Genomic DNA, 10,155 nt, shown 5'->3' on the forward strand with positions numbered 1-10,155 from the left:
ATGATAAGTTGGTGTCATGGTTCCTTTTTCACTTAGTTGCAGTGTGGTATGAAGGGGTAGATTATTGATATTGTGTTGGAATGATTCTCTCATCGCAGGCATACAGCACTAGTTTGACCTCAGTATCTTGCACTCATCGAGATGTGAATTCAAGTTTAGAGGGGGAGTGTTTCCTTCACTCCCAATTTTTGTAACCTTGCTGATGCGACCATGGAGGTAATTATGCTGATGGTGTCTAGGAGAGCACCCTGTGGTGATGATGGTCGAATGAGGCTTATGGATTCCATACGAGCACTGCATGAACACTTGACTTGGGTTCGTGACAATAAGTGCCTCGGCAAACATTTGGGCAGCTCATGACTAATCTCTGCACACGAATGGCCAAAATTAAACATTGTTTACAGCTCAGCACATGCTGCACATGTTGCCATCCCCAGCCTATGGCTATACACAGTTCTCACGTGACGTCATTCTAGTCACCATTCCCAGGTACCAAGCGTCCCATTAATGTAGTGGAAGGTAGGTCTAATCTGCACCCCGTGATTGGCGCGGCCCTACTAGAATAAAACGTCATCATCTCACCTACCAATCGTGTGTGTCCTGTGTCCTGTGATGTCGAGATCGCTCTAGCGCTCTTATCAGTTGCCCTTGGGACTCGCGATGAGTTGGCCGCGTGCCGTTCGTTCGGTGATGTGCACACTTTCTAAGTGCTGGCAAAGTCGCGATTGCAGCGAGTTAGCGCAATTGAGTGCGCTTCTTAAGGAGCACCGGTGTGCTGTGCAGAAGCGACACTTACAGAGAAAACACCGTCATCGTGCGTATTTCGCAGGCACTGCGATTGTGCATTGAGTGGAAGGCACACCTCCAGAGAAGAAGAGGTCACGCGCGTGTGCGACGAATTCAGGAAAACATTGTAATGTAGCGTAATGATTGTTCATGTTCCTGGTCAATATAAGTGCTTACCTCAAGGCCAAAAAAAAACTGGCTTTTACCATGATTATGTGTTACTCTACAATTGAGGTCCCGTCAAGCAGTGTGCATCATTGCTCATCATTTCTTTAGTCTAAGATTTAAAACGAATATTTGGGTATAGCAAGAGGACTGACAAATCTCTCATCTACTTACAATCTCTATGTAGGGCTTGATTTATTTGAAGCGAGAGTCATTCAGTAATTTAGATCAGAATTAACTGAGCCTTGGCAGTGGGTAGGCAGATACTTGAGAATAACCTAAATGAAACCAGCTAGATTTTCCTTTACAAAGTATAATCATTGCTCACATGCTGAGTTTGTGCACTAGAAAGCTATCTCTACAGGAAAAAGGCTGTTGACAAGGAGAACTAAATGACAAGCTTCATTTGTTGCTTCGATTAGCAACTGCAGAATTTACGCACATCCTTGAGAACGTGAACAAAACATACTCAAAATTACTCTTGTCTAACCTCATTTCAGTGGATTACTGTGTGCCCCTTGATATTAGGTGTTTTAGGTATGATAGTCTTTATATCATATCTAAAATGACTTTTTATTCATACTCGTTCACACTCATCCATCACTCAAATACTATAATGTTTTGAAAAATGTGTACTAAGGTAAGAGTGCTAAGCTAAGTTAGCATGTAGCTTAGCTTGTTTGTAGCTAGCTAAGCTAGTTACACACGACTGGAAGCTAACTTAGGTTAGCTTCCATTAAGCTAAGCTACCTTCCGCCATCTTGACATCAACACTGTCAAGATGGCGGAAGCTGAGCGCAATGGCAGTATCAGAAAGGCACAGCAAGTATTCAATATGCGATTCGAAATTATTCGACCCAAGTCACTATTAGCTTCTTATTCGCTTGAAACATAAAATTCGTTATTCGCACGTGCCTGCTTAAAGGGGCACTGACACCCCAAAGGTCGTATTTATTTTTATTGTCTAAAACGATGTAAGTTGCATTCATAGACACGCAAAAAAAAAACCGCACCGCGAAAAAAAATTTTCCCGGGCCCGCGCGCGCCTTTTTATTTTTGGCGTTTGATTTTCCCGCCGCTCGCCTCCTCGCTTCTTTTGATCGGTGACGTCAAGAATCAGGAAATTTAGAAGCTTTGTAGGCGACATCTCTATAACATTTAATTACGGCAATCCTAAAACATGTTTTTTAACGCAATTGCGAACGCACTACGGCCCTTCTTTTTGAAATACCAAAAATCGGGAGTTCGTTGTGGTGCCGTCTCCTGGATTGGTATCCTCCAACGGAAAACAGGCGACACCGCTCAAAACCGGTCCGCCGCAACGAGCCGGCGCTCGCTCCTTTCCTCCTCGCTTTGGGTCGCCATGGCAACAGCAGGGAGTGGAGAAAAAAAAGTGGACTCTCAGGTCTCACCAATTTTTGACGTCAAGGCACCGGCGCCGATCGCGCGGGAACTTCGAATTCGGCATTTGGAAATTGTTTTTTTACTTCACGAATACTGAATTCCCAAATTTCAAATTTTGAGGGTAATGTCCCGGCATCGTTTTCGATCGTTTTGGATAATAAAAAAAAAATATGATTTTGATGTGTCAGTGCCCCTTTAAGGGGAAACTAAAGCGGTTTTGTACCTTTAAAAAACACTTGCGTCATCTTCATATGGCCTCCAGTATCACGAATATTAAAATTATTTGTCAATTTGAGGCCCGGAGTAGCCATCAAAGCATTTTGACCATAGCGCTGAAGCCCCGCCCTCCCGAGGTGTAAGAAGCTAGGAGGAAATTTCTGAGAGACAGCAGCGTCGCAACAAGGATCCTCGGAATCTCTGCAGCTATTGCAAGCTGATTTGAGTGGTCGACAAATTGTGTGCGATTCACCTCATGCTCACGATTTTCACTCGCCTGTTTGTTTTGACGTAAGTTTAGTACACCTATAAACTTTCATAAAAGATTTAGCGGATGTTAGTCAGGCGTGAAAGATTGTAGCGGGAACTAGGCGTCTGTAGCAGATGACGCACCATTTCACGAGAAAAAAAAAACGCTGCATTGGGCAAGGCTGGTCACATGTGCCGGAACACTGCACGAGAGATGGTGCTTGAGCTTCGGTGGCCAGGTGAAAGTTCTTGACGTGACATCATGCCGAGTGAATTTTTTAAATATTTCTTTGCGTTGGGTGATACTTCTTGAGCAAATAGTGCATATTCAAATTTGCAGGATACAAATACGGAAGAATTTACCTCTAACTCATTTTTTTTTGGAGAACCTCTTTAGCTTCCCTTAAAGTGTTTTCAACAAAATCAGTCAGTGGTTCACAAATCGGAGTCGGTGACACTTTTAGCAACGCACAGCTACCAAAGTAACCATGGAGTGTACTTTACTTCAGTGCTGGCATTCATCACCTTTGCTCATGAAGTGGAACTGCCAACTTTAAGAGAGTGGCAAAAACTCGTAAAAAACCAGCAAAAACCATTCGTATGGACAACAATAATGGAAGTTAGCAGCCTTTTCTTCGTTTAGTGCCCATGCTGTTCTTTTATTGACTGAGGGGGAAGTTTCAAATCATTGATTCCTTCAGTCGAGTTTACCAAACATTGCATACACTTGATGATCTAAAGCAGTTCTGTGTTTGTAGGTGAGCACTGCCCTACGGGTCCTCAGTCACTCCACGGCCACTGCCCTGCGCTTCCTGGTGGAGAATCATGGCTGGAGCACCAACTTCCTCACCACGGCTTGGTTCTTGGAACAGGTCAACAAATGGTTTGATCTTATGAGCAGCAGGCACCCAGTCCTTGCGATCAGCAGGCAAAATAAGGCCTGCTACAAGAACACCCTTGACTTTCTGGTCAAATTTAAGGATCTTTTTCTCCACCTCACTATTGGGGATGGGGCGTTCAAGCCAGTGCAGGCGGGGGTAATCCTCTCTACCAAGTCCATTCTAGACCTGCAGCAAAGTCTCATTGAGGGACATTCTTTTTCATTTGTGCTCACATCCAGATTCACGCAGGACTGCCATGAAAACTTGTTTTCGGTAATGCGACAGGGCAACCCTATCCCAACTTCTTGGATTTTAAGATGACCTTGAAAATCATCACACACTCTCAGTACCTGAAGGCGTCCAAGGCAGGGTCCTACGAACTGGACGATGCCTCCTTTTACCTGGCTGACCTCGCAGACTTGGATGTACAACCTGCTGTGCCCACCGACATTTTTCTTGAGGAGGTAGAACTCGCCATGTCACAACCTGAGGAGAATAGCTTTGACTATTACGCGGGTATGTGGTACGAAGAGTTGTAAAACATAATGCTACATGTAACACGTGTGCTGCAGCTGTTTAAGTCCCCATGGCACCTGCAAATAGCCTCCTCAGGCTAAAGAGTTATGTCCCTGACGCTCTGACCTGCCCCTCTGAAGCTGCACGCGCCCTCTTCACAATTTGTGAAAGTGTCTTTCGCAGCGTCATTGCGGATTTGATGCATGCACGGGGCATCCGGCCTATCGGCGAGGATGGCTGCAGAGAGCCAATGTGTTCAGCTGCCCGACCGCCATGAAATCAAAATGAAGCTCATCAGGCGATTCTGCCATGCACGGCTGCAACTGTTCCTGCGGGAAAAAAGTCGCGAGTTGGCGGCTGGGGCAGCTGAACGCAGGGACTTCGGCAGTTGATGGCAGGACCTCGGAAAACTAATTCGTGTTTTAGATTGCCTTAGTTGATGAAACTGTTGTCCCGTTCTCATTTTGTTTTTACTTTGCTTTCTTCTTTGTGTTAAGGGCAGCTTTCATTTTTTGCGTTCCTTGTTTACCGAGGCACTTCTGAATTTTTTTTACTCTTGCAACAGTTGTTTGTGCGAGGCCCTTTTTCTTGTGATCTCCATATAAGCCTATGTGAAGCCTCTGCATTTTTTTTATGCTTGTTACACATGTTTGTGGGAAGTTTCTTGTGCTGTGCTTGTAAGCATCTGTACTTTTTTTATGCTTGCTACGGGTCTGTGAGAAGCCCATTTTTTTGTGCTCTGCCTGAGGCCTCTGAATTTTTTTTACGCTTGCTATGGGTCTTTGCGGAACGCTTTTTTTCTTAGGCTCTGCCTGTAAACCTGTGTGACGCCTCTGAATTTTTTTTACGCTTACTAGAGATGTTTGTGGGAAGCTCTTTTTCTTATGCTCTATGTGCAAGCCTGCATGAAGCCTCTGGATTTTTTTCATGCTTGCTTCAGATGTTTGTGGGAACCCTTTCTTTTTCTTGTGCTCTGCGTGTAAGTTTGCGTGAAGCATCTAAATTTTTTTCACACTTTCTTCAGCTCTTTGTGGGAAGCTTGCTTTTTCTTATGCTCTGCATGTAAGCCTGAGTGAGGTCCCAGAATATTCTTTTACTTTTACGCTTGCTTCGGATGTTTGTGGGAAGCTTTTTTTTTTATTGTGCTCTGTGCGTATGGCTGCATGAAGCCTCTGAATTTTTTTACGCTTGCTACGGTTCTTTGTGGGGAGCAATTTTTCTTCTGCTCTACGTGTAGGCCTATGTGAAGCTTTCGCTGTCATGCAATCTTGCTCTTCTGTATCATGTTTTTTTTTTTTCTTGTCCTCCTCCTTGTGCTGTGCACTGCTTATGTTTCACTCATCGCTTTTTGCTTCATGTGGATGTTTGTAGCCTACACTTTCCTTCCTGGTGTCTTGCATGAAAGCCTATGCAGAGACTTCCTGCCCATGTTAGCTTGTCTTTTCCCCTGTCATTCTTCTGTTCACTTTCCTCGTGTCATTCGCACACCTCGAAATATGCACTCTCTCTGTATCCTCAAGTTTTTCACTTCTGCACTTGTTTAAGACATTTGCAAGCCATCCCTTTACTTCATGAGCTTTCCATGTGAGCCTTCACCGTGCAGCACCTTTACGCTTCTGGGAGCCTATGCTTTGCCTTCGACCCTTTTGGTTTATCCACTTGCCTATTTTAATTTTGCAGTTTCTGTGTTTTTTCTTGCAGAGGCACGAGACCCATGTCCCCTCCATGGTCATCGGTTGCAGCTTTTGGGTCTGTCTCATTTTATTTCATTGTAGTTGCAGACTTAATTATTGTCAGGTATCTGTGTGTTAGTTCGTTTGCAGTAGACCTAACTGCCGCCATTTCCTTTCCGTGAGTTAGTTTTTGTCGGACGCTCGTACTCAGTGTAACAGGTGCAAGGGCTGGGTTTTGTTGCTGTGTCCAGGATGTTGCAAGGAGACTGCTGGCCAATGGACTTCTTCCAAAACCGACGCGCCCCATTGCGGCGAAATACCATGCAGCGCATTCTGGGAACTAGTTGGCCACTCAGTTTCGGTTTCGACTGAGCAGATTCATCTCATGCTATCACGCCGCGACCGAACGCACTGCTTGCGTTTTCGATTATCTGACTTTTTTACGAATGTACAATATACTCATTCTCGAGCGATACAAAACGAAGGCCGGGGCACTTTTTTTGGTACCCGAAACACCGGATATTTGAGTGCGTATGCAAACGTAGTAAGACGTGGCTTAGTCACCTTAATGAGTGCATCTTTGAGTTCAATTTCAATAATCCCGTCTAGTACCAGTGAAGTAGAACTGAAATTTGTTCACCTGGAGCCTTTCACCTATTTTGTTTGCCAAACGTCCGCTTCTTGTTACTTCATTGGGCAAAAAGCAAGCCGCATTCTCACAGGAGTATCAAAGTTGAGCCCAGCGTTGACGCGTAAACTTTTAAGGAAACGCAATAAATTCGACCTCACTACTGCACCAAAGTTACTATGATGTCTTCCTCGTGTCATCATATATCTCCCACTCAAATTTTATGCTGATAGAAGATTAAGTTTTCGCAAACGCGGAGATGGGCTAGCTACGACGGAGGCCCTAACAAGCGTCCCCTACTCCTCACTAAGCCTTTTTGGACGAGCTTTTACTGACGCCCAAGATCTGTGCCTGAACGGTGTGTCTGAAATTATCGCGGCATACTCAGGCAGGAAGAAAGCTAACACATGACAAATATTATGGCCATTAGCAACCGTCAAATGCACTTTGAATAATTTCGTTCGTTTGGCGCACCGCATAGGGGTTCATACCCGTCCGGCGTACTTCTGGCGAATGGTGCAACATTTTTCACACAAGTGCTCGACTTTTGCTTTCTTAAAACGGTTTGTATGCGCGAATGTGCCTATACGATTGCAGGACAACTTTACGTGCATACGCGATGTTGAATATTAGTAAAATGCAAGTGGGTGGGGACTTCGCTTCGTGCAGCGCTGCGGGTCAGTACAGATAAGAGATAAGAAGTGTGTTATAATTGAGCTTTTCAATGGCACCTCCGAGTTTTACTTCGCATACACAGGCATATTAAGAAAACAGTAATTGCAAAAAGTAATATTTCTTCTATGGACGCACGAAACGAACAAACTTCCTGATCAGCAACATATAATGTAAAGGCGCGAGCTCGATGTATGCATACTTATTGGTTGCTACAGCCTGTTGATTCGTACATAAGCAAGATCCCCGAGCTTCGCAGCGTCGAGATTCCCAGCACTGGCTCGTCCAGATACCTCGAAACGCTAACAAAAAGGCTCAAGTACAAAAATAGAACAAGCATGTGTTAAGAGAAGCTATATACGTCTCGGGCTTGTGCTAAAGCTTCGAGGTCTGGCCATTTAGGTTAGTTTATAGGCCACAAATGACGCTCTTGGGACCAGAAAACATGAGATAATGGCCGTTTATAGTCCACGCTCTGTGTGTAATCTCTGGTCGACGTGTCGATCGAAACCGAAACCATGCCACTCTCCTCCCTGGCCAACTAGTTCCCAGAGTGCAACGCGCGCCGTGTTGCATGCAGGGCTTTATGGAAGTAGTCTATTGTGTGCATGCATCAAGAATAGTTGTGTGTCAGAAGTTCCTTTATTTCCTTGTTTTTTGACTCCATACAGACCAATGTTGAAATTGTTGGTGGCTGCTTCATCCATGGAGTGCAAGGATCATACCTATTTGTTTATTAGGGAATAATTGACATGGCCATGTCATACATATTTGTTACATGTCACTGGAAAGTGTGGGAAAAGAGAGAAAGCCCATGGCCGTTGCACAGGGAAGCCCCCAGAAACACTGACCCCTGGTGGTGGCCTGATCCAACACTTTGCCGCACAAGCTAAAGGTTCATCTTGGTTGGTGTCCCCCGTGCCTGAGTGGGGCACCCTTGCACTGCTTAAAATGCCTGCTCAGTTCCTGGTCCATAGCCTGGTTTTTTCACTTGTTAACTGCCAATCAAGTTAGTGCCCAGTGGTAATATCATCATCTGACTAGAAATGAGTTGAGTTAAAGCGTCTGGGGCACAACTGGCCCAGGTGCTGCTTCATTGTGCCATGGTGGATTTTACCAAAGTCATGCAGTTTTCGACAACCTGGAAGATGATCTTGGTCCCCATTGTTCTACAGCTCCCATGTTTCTTTCAAAAACAGGGCTGCTTTCTTTGAGGTTGCTAGGTCTTTCCAGGTCTACCTTTGGCTCCTGGGTCTCAGTGATGAGGTCCATGCAGCAAACTCTAGGACAAAAGTTGAACACGAGCTCTGTTGGAGATTGTCCTCCTGTGGTAGGCGGTGTGCGACGGTACACAAGGAGCCATCTTGGCAAGTATGCGGCCAAAGAACCACCCGAGAGTTTCTTTAGACTGTCCTTGATCGTTCTGACAGCTCTCTCGGGAAGTCTGTTTGACTGTGGATAGTTAGGTGCAGTCCTTAGGTGGCCAATTCCATTCTGAGTAATGAAGTCGGTAAACAGCATGCCGGGGAATGGTGTTCCATTATTGGACACCAAGCAAACAGGAAGTCCTAACCAGGCGACCGTGTTCCTCAGATATTCGACTGTTGCAGTGGAGTTGGCTGGCTGCAGATGCCAGTGGTTTCTTTCAATCTTGGTAACTGTTTACCACAATTAGCACCGTTTTACCTTCGATAGGTGCAGTGCAGTCCATGTAAAGTCTTGTCCATGGAGCCGTGGGTTCTGGCCAAGCTTGTGGCTCTGCTTCTGGTGGCATTAATGCAGCCTGTTGGCATATTGTTCAAGGTTGTACGGCATCAACCATTGCCTTACCTCATTGCGTTGATACCCATGCGTGTGTCATGGAATTCTTGGAAGAAGGTTAACCTCCTATGGGCCTTTTGACTCCGTGGATGTTGTGTGACGACCCTGGTCCAACTGCCTCTGGAGGTGTGGCACATTCAGGATCAGTTCCTCAGTGTGGTTGCGATACACCAGGAGCCTGACGCAGCAGTGTCTGCTTTGCCTTGTTAAAGCCGTCGTCTTCCTTTAATACACACCTCTATTTCACATTTTTCCGGAGCAGGTGGTTGGTTGAATGGTGCCAATAGCTGAAACATTTGAGGCAGGCAGCTTGCATGCTATAGATGATGAATCCTGAGAAATAACAAAGTGCATGGCAATTCCATGGAGCAGGAACCTTCAGGTTGGCTTTCAGCTTGTTGAGATAGGTAGGTAAGTCTATCTACCTAGTGATCGAGCTGAACGACTGACTTGCTTGCATCCAAGCTCGCAGGAAAGTCCTCAGAAGTACTGGCCCTCTGGTAGCCGGACCCATCAGTGACATTGCCTTTATCTTTCGTAATTAGGTGAAAGCTTGGTAACTTACTCGGGTGGACGAAGATCAGATTTCTGTCATTTCACATCATTCATGCTATCTGATTAATTAATTTGAAGTTTTTTTGAGCGTCCAAATTGTGAAAATATTTTGAACTTTTCCATGGTATATACTGGTAGTTTAGTGGCTGGATATTAAAACTGAATGTGTGACAAATCTTAGAAAGAAGGTCCTGTCGGTGCCCATGCAAACGACACCGCTATTTTAGAACCCCATAAATTGCCGGAGCAGTATAGAAAGAGAGAACAGTGCAATTTATTAGAAACGAAAGAAGGGGTCCACCGTGCACATCGGTACTGGTTTTGTGATTGGATGAGTCAATTCAGGGACGTTCAGTGCTTGTATGAAGGCTTCCTAGAGGCAGTTTCATTCACATAATGTGATCCTTCCAAGAAAAAAACGAGGGAACTGACCTTGTAGTATTTTTCTTCGTTGTTGAAGGCACAATTAAATTCATTCCAGAGCTCAGTTTAGTTGGTTAAATTATTCATATCCTTTTCATTAAAAGTCTCTATATAGCAGCACGTGTCGGTATCATTCTATGAAGTCTTTTCGTAGTCGATAGCGTGG

The 10,155-nt window shown here is 45.0% G+C and overlaps 1 long non-coding RNA gene across 1 annotated transcript; it reads left to right on the top strand.

Moving 5' to 3' along the window:
• Positions 1–3,631: 3,631 nt before the first annotated feature.
• Positions 3,632–5,966, top strand: LOC120837793. Its single transcript, XR_006078292.1, has 3 exons — positions 3,632–3,692; positions 4,049–4,165; positions 5,919–5,966. It is a non-coding gene; the product is annotated as an uncharacterized LOC120837793 (long non-coding RNA).
• Positions 5,967–10,155: the final 4,189 nt, after the last annotated feature.

Source organism: Ixodes scapularis, unplaced genomic scaffold, assembly GCF_016920785.2.
Source record: "Ixodes scapularis isolate PalLabHiFi unplaced genomic scaffold, ASM1692078v2 PGA_scaffold4__175_contigs__length_147842914, whole genome shotgun sequence".
NCBI lineage: Eukaryota > Metazoa > Arthropoda > Arachnida > Ixodida > Ixodidae > Ixodes > Ixodes scapularis.